Genomic DNA, 8,228 nt, shown 5'->3' with positions numbered 1-8,228 from the left:
CTATTTTCAGACATTTAATTATACGTAGAAATTTCACTCGCTTCCCAATAACACGTTTTATTCGAATCTTTGCAAAACGGAATCATCGGTGTGAAATAAATTATCAATGAGAGACCGAGACAAAAGTATAAAAGCAAGGCATATTACAATGACGAATACACGAAAAGTTGGTGCAAACCATTTGTTAGTCGGCACTGTATTTCCTCCAAGAATAATTACATCGCGAAATCAATGGAGCCCCATAGAAATGCGGTAGTTCCGTTGGCTCGTGTAACGACGCTACCAACTAATCCCAGTCGCGGCTGCTTAACGCATGGAAATTAATAATGAGACAGAATGGAAATCCTGGAGCGATAAGCCCTGGATCTACATAACTCAGCTCGTGGATTATACAGCGACGCAACGGTGCCGGTGCGAATTGAACGAACGATCGAGAAACAAACATGGAACCGGTTCATTTAATCCGGCGCGAACGCAACCCGCTTAACTTGAAAATTTCTATGCCCGTTATGACGCGGAAGCGCGGCAAATTAATTGCCTACCCGCGACAGACACTCCGTATTGTTCCAGAGAGATTTCTATGGTGCGCAAACTCAAATTATTTATTTCGCATTAAACTTAGAATTGTGGTCTTAGCCGTAGGACGAAGTAAATCAAACGAGTCTACCTACGGTGTATGGTAGATTTTGTTACGTAAAGGACGAGAATAAATTCCCGATGTTTTCGTGCGTGCACTGAATTTAAAATGCAAAGTAAACGGTACATGAAACACGAAACCGTGAGGGCGGAGGAAAGGAAGAGACGAAATATATTGTAGTTTATCTGGAATATATAGAAAATTAATTGCATGGAATGATTTAATATTTTTCATATTATTTTGCTTTTTTAACTCTTTACGTTCCACCGGCATGATACCGATAACACGAGACTGTTTCTTACATTGTTCGCATGAGATAAGAAATGGAAGGGCGTAGAGAACCATCGTATAGATAAATTTACAAATATTTATTTTATTCTTGCAGCACAATTCTTAATTTCGTCCACTTTCACTGTAAAAGCATGCTGGAGTTGCTGACCGATCTTATTATAAAAATCTTCAAAGTGCAAATATTTTATAGTTGTACTATGTTTTCTCATAAAAGATTAACGTACATTAAAAATCATCGAATTACACGATACGATGTATAATTTGTAATTTTGTTCGTAATTCAAAAACATCGAAATACATGGTGTTTTGCGAATCTTGTCACAATTGGATCAACAGATTCCGTTTCCTCGTATTCTTTCCGCGCATAAGGTATCCGCTTTGCAAATTACATGGCAAACAGATTCTGAAAGAGCGCTGTTATCATTTATTTTCTTGTCGTTAGAGAGGCGGGAGGCGGCATTAGGCAAATAATAACGGTTCGCAGGCCATTGCTCCTCTCTCCTTGAATCTCCGCAGACAGTTAAGGCCGTATCGCTGGAGCGAATTCTCGGGGCAAAGGAATTTTCGTATTCGCGTCACGTCGCCGTTTCTATACGTACCTACCTGCTGCATACCGTTCGATTTAGCGCGGTACCAGTGTTGTCCCGCCGTTGTCCCGCCGCTATCGATATATTAAAGCAAACACAAATAGACCGATTTGTTCTATTTATTACGAATACCGAGCATTAACACGGGTGAAATTTGAAAAAATTTATTAAAATTCTAACACACGATATACTTCAAACGTAGAAAAAAACAATGCGATTTTACTATTATTTATCGTGTCAGCATGAGCAAAAATATGCATTTTAAACGACAAGTGTCTAAATTTTGATATCAAATATTAAAACGCTTCGTCTTTGTCGTGATAGGAATAACCATAACTGCTTCGATAAATTTCTAAAGTATCTCGATAAATAATCTAGATTTTAATTTGTATGTTATAATTACACGTAATTGACAATTAACATGGTATGTTGCTTAAAAGCAAAATAATATCATGTATACAAATTGGTAATTGTAAGCCAGATCAAACGAAAGAACACCGAACATGCATCGAAAAATGCCGATAAAATTGAAATTTAGAGAAATCTTCTTACGTAGGTACGCTCGTGCTTCGAAAGTGATGCAACTGAAAGCATGCAAGAATTATGCCTTTGAACATAGCAAGATCTTCCTTCGTTGATTAAATTTATGAATAAGAAAAACTGCTCATAAAACAGAGTGGAGTACGTCCTTGTCATCTGCAAATTATAAATTTAAAGAATCGCATAAAGAAGCTTCTCGTAATAATAATGTTGATAGATTCCCTATTTCTCATAGAACCAGTCACGTTTTTACATGGTATGATGAATGTATCTTCCCAATTATTCTGGTTGCGCCTCTATCGAGTGCAATGAATTCGATATTGCGTAGCTTGTTTGATCGGTTTGGTTCGATTCGTAGCGCATGGCAGTTATTCTTGTCTGTATTCTGTCAGATTAGCTCGCTCATATCTATGCCATGCCTGCTACTACCACTGTTATATATTACTACATGTCTTATGCTTGTGAATCACGTTCGTCTGTTTTCTGTGACGCTGTGTCTTCCTATTTCATGTTGCACTTTCTTTCATTCCGTTTGCTCAGAGTGCTATCTGTGAGGTTGATACCTGTCTAAAGCTAAGGGTAAAACAGAATTAATCTACCGAACTAAGCTTCAAATTCAATCTCAAGGGCCTTGAACATTGCACGGGATAATCAAACTTGTTATCTCACTGTTGATCTTTGATATAGTAACGAAAAAATGAGAAGATATTGCACACTTCAGGCCTGATAAAGAAAGATATTAGCACGCCTGCAGAAAACTTGAAATGAATTCGACGGCAAATCCTGCAACTGAAATCTGAATCTGTTTTGTGGAACCATTTACAAAATCCGTGGAATCGAATGACTTGATCCGACAACGCTTCATTTAATTTACAAAAGGAGACGAGAAGTTATATATTTCGTTTGTTTCACAAGAGCTTTACAAAGTAAAAGAAATAAACTCTCGGATTCGTCCGAGAGAAAAGAAACGCTGGAAAGATGACGCCGCGATAATCCACGGTGTTCGCCATTTAATAGCCGATTTTCCGATATCATAGTGATCGATATTACCTGTATTTGAAAATGAAACGGCTGTACATAGGAGAATGGCCGCGGAAGCCTGATCTCACGAACGCTTAAGCGGCAAATGGCTCGAGCTTAATAGCGGCTCGTTTCCAGTGGGCACTGGTAGTTGGTTAAACGCGCGTAGTTTCGACAGGAAAGCTCGAAAGCAGGAGCGTACGTAACGCGAGCTTCAACCACTTTGAATGCCGGAGATAACTAAACTGGTACTCTTGTCCGCGGATGAGTTCGGGGTTAAGGGAAATACCGCGGCCTGCGGTGTGCTCAATTGTTCATCCGAAGATTCTATCGCGTTACGCATTACATATATTAACAATTAGTTAGATACACATGCGCGAGATAGACTACACCCCTGAGTTACATTACGAGTTACCTCTCCTTTCTGGCAATCGGTATTTTCTTGATAATACGTTTCTTGATGGTGTGAGACGCGAAACGCTCAAGATAGAACAGTCTTATGTTTGCTTTTGGATAATTTCAACCTTTCCAAAACTCGATTGTTTTCAGAATGTGAAAAAAATTGTTTTCCAGCAATTGTCAGAAATAGAAACACGTCTTTTGACGATTTTCTCGTCGCATGATCTTATAAAGAAGATACGATACAGTAAAATTTGAGAACAGTTTTATCGAAAAGAAATATATCTGTTATTTAGTGAACGAACAACTTTAGAAGCACAATCGAGCGTGGCAAGGTCAATACAATTCTCTGTAACTGAAATTTCACTTTCGAAAGAGAAGAAATTTTGCTTCTGAACGAAGGAATCAAATACACAGTTTGACTTTCTAATTATAATATCTATAGATTTCTTCGTATCTGATTATCACGAACTACTATACCGAAGATACTACGTTTAAGAAATACTTCTAAAGATAGTATTAAAATTCGTAAGAACAACACGAAAGAGCTACTCGTATTCGCGACAAATCTAATTCATAGAAGAAACAGTTCTTCTGTATCTTACTCAGCAATCGCGTCAAATGTTATCAAAATATTGCTTTCTCTGTTGCGGCAAACGCGTTCATCGCACTTTTGCAACAGGCTTATGGACTTTGTCATCGTCTAAAGTCGACGTTGTCAACATGTTGACAAATGCTAAGCGTCTGCGGCAGACAGTGCCAGGCTCGGTCGTGCTGCGCGATATTCAAAGGTGTCAATGATACGCGTGCCGTTGACATACTTTTGCTTGCTCGATACATTTCGTCGAAAATTTACCAGTTTTATCGTATACTGCTTGATCGATCAGTTAGTTCTTGTTTGCCTATACGCAACAACTTCAACGACGACTTCTACGAATATTGAAGAAGCTGCTCGTTAAACGCAACGCTCTGAGCAATATGGACGACTCCTTGATTACTAGAATTTCCAACATGAGGTACGTTATCCCGAGAAACGACTCGAGGAACTGATTCGTCACGATTGCAACGCGGTTATAGTCGAGATTTGCTCCTTGGTGAGAATGTTTCGAGGCCTTCGGGGCAAAACAATTCCAGACTGAATTTGCAAATGATGCTTCTCGGAGAAGTTTATGGCTGATAGACGCTTTCCTGTGTAACGATTTAGAAACTAGCGATATTAGTAAACCGAATCACAAGTTACCGGGATTATAAATTTCTCTTTCACAGTTTCGATATGACCCTAGAAAGGGTACGATTGACCTGTTAAATACAGGTCAAGCAGAATTGTCATTGAAGTAATTTCCAATGCGAGATGGCGATATTTTTATCGTCAATAATAACAATTTTAATATTCACGGTGTTGAAAATAATACGTCTGTGCAATATTAATATTATATTTGGGATTAACACAGTTCTGAAAGTCATATTTCGAATTGCCTGCCACTTTCATTCAACGGGCTAAGCGATCGAATATTTATGGAAATTAATTGGATAGTACAGGTATGTTTTTGAGATTGGAATCATCTGTGGAAGGATAACGCGAGATATAAATAACCGTATACTACTCGATCTTAGGGAAATCGTGTTAGATGAACTTGAACTTCAAGAATAGGATGCCAATGGGACGCAAGCTAAATATGATTGATGGTTTAAAGTCGAAATTCTTAAATAATAGAAAATCCTTGATATAGATATATATTGTTGTAGGCAGACTGCTGATGTTTATACAAACTCAAACTTTTATAAACACAATTGAGATAAAGAAAATAATGATATATGATAATTAAGGATAATATTATCTAAATAATAAATAAATGACCAATTCAGCAACCTAAATATATAAACGTTTCATCTATTAAATATTATTATGAGTACTACATTTCAGATATTTCGTGTATTTTGGCATATCCTGAGCATACTGTGTATTTTTGCGTTTATCCATTTTTCGTAAATGCATAAGCATCCACTATTCTAATTATGACAAATATTTCCTTTATTTTCCATTCTTTCATTTTCAATTTTCCTTCCTTTTATTCAATAACAAACTTATATAAGATTTCTTTGTCCGTCAAATTTATTATATTTAATTAGTATCGAAAGAGGGCTATTAATTTTGCGAGACTCAACATTCGGAACAGTACATGATCTTTGACAATCTCGTTAATGAATAGGTGAAAATTAGAATGGCAGATCGGGGCAGAACAGCTCTTATGGAAATGACCAAAGGATCATATCGATCCATTGTAATTCTTGAGAGAGCGCGCGAGCTTTGAAATTTGTGCGGTGCCCCGCGGGAATGCGGATCTATTTGGATCGCTAATTTCGCCAGTTAATTTTAGGGAGGCTAACCATAGTAATGGAGTTTGCGGTGTGGGCCAAGCTTCTCATCCGTTATCGATAACGTCGATGGCTGAACTCCGTGTACCGGATGTCAGAGGGAATTGGACGTGTACCGAACACGTTTGAAATTCCTACAGAAAGTTCGGAGTACCGTTTGGCATTCCTACCCCAAACAATCGGCTACTTCCGACTCGGTCAAGAGATCCTGAACCTTTCGGCGCCAAGAACATGCGTTTCTCCGTAACTCAACCGCGATCGACGGTTGATTCATTTCCTGTCTAGATTAATTCGCATTTACTCACGATTACCGTGACTAGTGACACCGCACCGGCTCAAACCATTGAATCACCTTGCTGGAACATGTAATTGTACAATGTTGGTCGATTTGCTCGGGCGCATAATGTGTGTTGCAATTTTGGAAAATTCAAAGCAAAATCTGCGTGAATGGTAGAATGGTTCATTCTGTACTGATACTCTTGACCAACTTTCTCCACTTTTTATGGCATTCCCTATTGTGGGTCAGGTCACTTGTAACATCGTAGCCTCTGGAACTTTGTCTTTCTTCTTCTTGTATTCATGCCTTTGCCTGAATTTTAATCTTGAATTTTTGACACGTTGTTATCTACGGTATAGTTATTAATTTATTTCGACGAATCTGAATTATTTGTTATGAACCGTAATCAATGTATTCAAAGATACTTTTAGTTTGAATTTTAGCAATTTGGTAATTATACAAGTATGTGTATTATACATATACGAATATTTAACTCTTAAAAGATATAGTCAACGACAATCGCGTTTAATCCATCATGTTTATTCTAGATATCAATAAAATCAAGCAAGCACAATTAAATGTTCTATTGTTACCCGATATTCGATTTTCTATGGAAAATATATAGTTTCCGATGGATGTATGTCGGTAGTATTATAACGAAACAATAGTATGACAACAAAATGGGGCGGAAATTGCATCCATGATAACTTTTAAGGATTAAATTTATCGTTTTTAAAAAAGGGAAAACTATTTTACATATAAATGTGAAAAATTTCTAAATTGTAATTTAGAATCCAAATTAATCGAATGATAAAGCTTCAGGTCGCATTAAAAATAAACTGAAAATTCTATTATGCCCTGACGATATATGAAATGAATATCAACATTCTCGCCCCGCGAACAATAAAGAAACGAATGATAATCACGCTTGAAATTCGTTGCGTTCCCATTGTTTTTCATACGAACGGACTAATCACGCGATGGACGTTTGAAAACAGAACTCCCATATTGCACGGACGGAATAAACGAACGATTCGGGCTGCGAAATTAAAATCTTTTCCCGAATTCCTTTCTCGACTCCCGGTCCGTGGAATCGCGTAATGAGCTTTTTGTTGCGTCCCGCGTTATTACAAAGTCGAAATAATCACGAGAAATAGCGGAATTCGTAATATCACGAACGACAATCGGCCCTGTCCGCCTCGAATCCCTCTTTTTCGTAGCTGGTTTTAAAATAAAGTTGTTATCATTTTTTTCTTCTCAACGTGTTATTTACTTTGGAAACGAATTTTTATGAACCGAAAAAATTATCCCGATAGATGAAAAAAAAAAAAAAAAAAGGAAACTGGAACGAAGAACACAACGAATAACAAACAGGATCGTTTAGTATCTTTTGTCGTCCTGTTCGTTTCGATGCATCCCAGAAACCTGTGTGAACGTACTCGGTACCGTTGTGAACATGATCACGTCTAGGCAGACAACAAAAGCTACTTGAATAGGTCTCTGCTCTGGCAACGATTCTTCTTGCTATATTTCCCGTGAAAAACGCGCGTGGAAATAAGCCAAGCTTAACGGACGTGATAATTCCACCAAGCATCAGAGATACGTGCACGATTTTTTACTTGGCCGCTCGAGTGATTAATGAATCTGCCCGCGAGATCATATCTTTTCAGTCGGTTCACTATGGCTGAAACAGCGACCGCGTTCGAGCCAATTCGTTGCCCCCAAAATGAACTTGGAACTTGAATTGTACGATACGTTCATGCGTGTTGGTTTCAGTTATACATATTTAAATTCTGTGATTTTTTTCGATTGCGCCGCGATTAGTACGGTTGAATAAAAGATTTCTTAATTTAACATTTAAAATTTCAAATAAAGAATTAAAGATTTACAACCAACGATTTCGAATTATAACATTAAGATTTTAGATGGCAAGTCTATAAATGTATTAATGAGGCTATTAAATGTAAATCGTTTCTTCGTAGTGATGGAATCAACTTTTTATCGTTCGATTTAAAATTTGGATATAGCCATAGTCTGTATGAGTTTATTGAACTCCTCCTCGACCTCGAATCGGTTTAAACCCAGATTACGAAAGTCGTTC

The 8,228-nt window shown here is 37.5% G+C and overlaps 1 long non-coding RNA gene across 2 annotated transcripts in view; it reads left to right on the top strand.

Annotated features, from left to right (window-relative positions):
* Positions 1-4,203: 4,203 nt before the first annotated feature.
* The window catches only part of LOC125385259, a 50,485-nt gene continuing 46,460 nt past the window's right edge, over positions 4,204-8,228 (top strand). For both annotated transcript variants that reach the window (XR_007224336.1, XR_007224335.1), the window contains exon 1: positions 4,204-4,490. This is a non-coding gene — a long non-coding RNA (uncharacterized LOC125385259). The remainder of the gene's footprint in view (positions 4,491-8,228) is intronic.

This window comes from Bombus terrestris, chromosome 6 (assembly GCF_910591885.1).
Source record: "Bombus terrestris chromosome 6, iyBomTerr1.2, whole genome shotgun sequence".
NCBI classification, from domain to species: Eukaryota; Metazoa; Arthropoda; class Insecta; order Hymenoptera; family Apidae; genus Bombus; species Bombus terrestris.
This window is presented reverse-complemented; position numbering and strand designations above follow the sequence as displayed.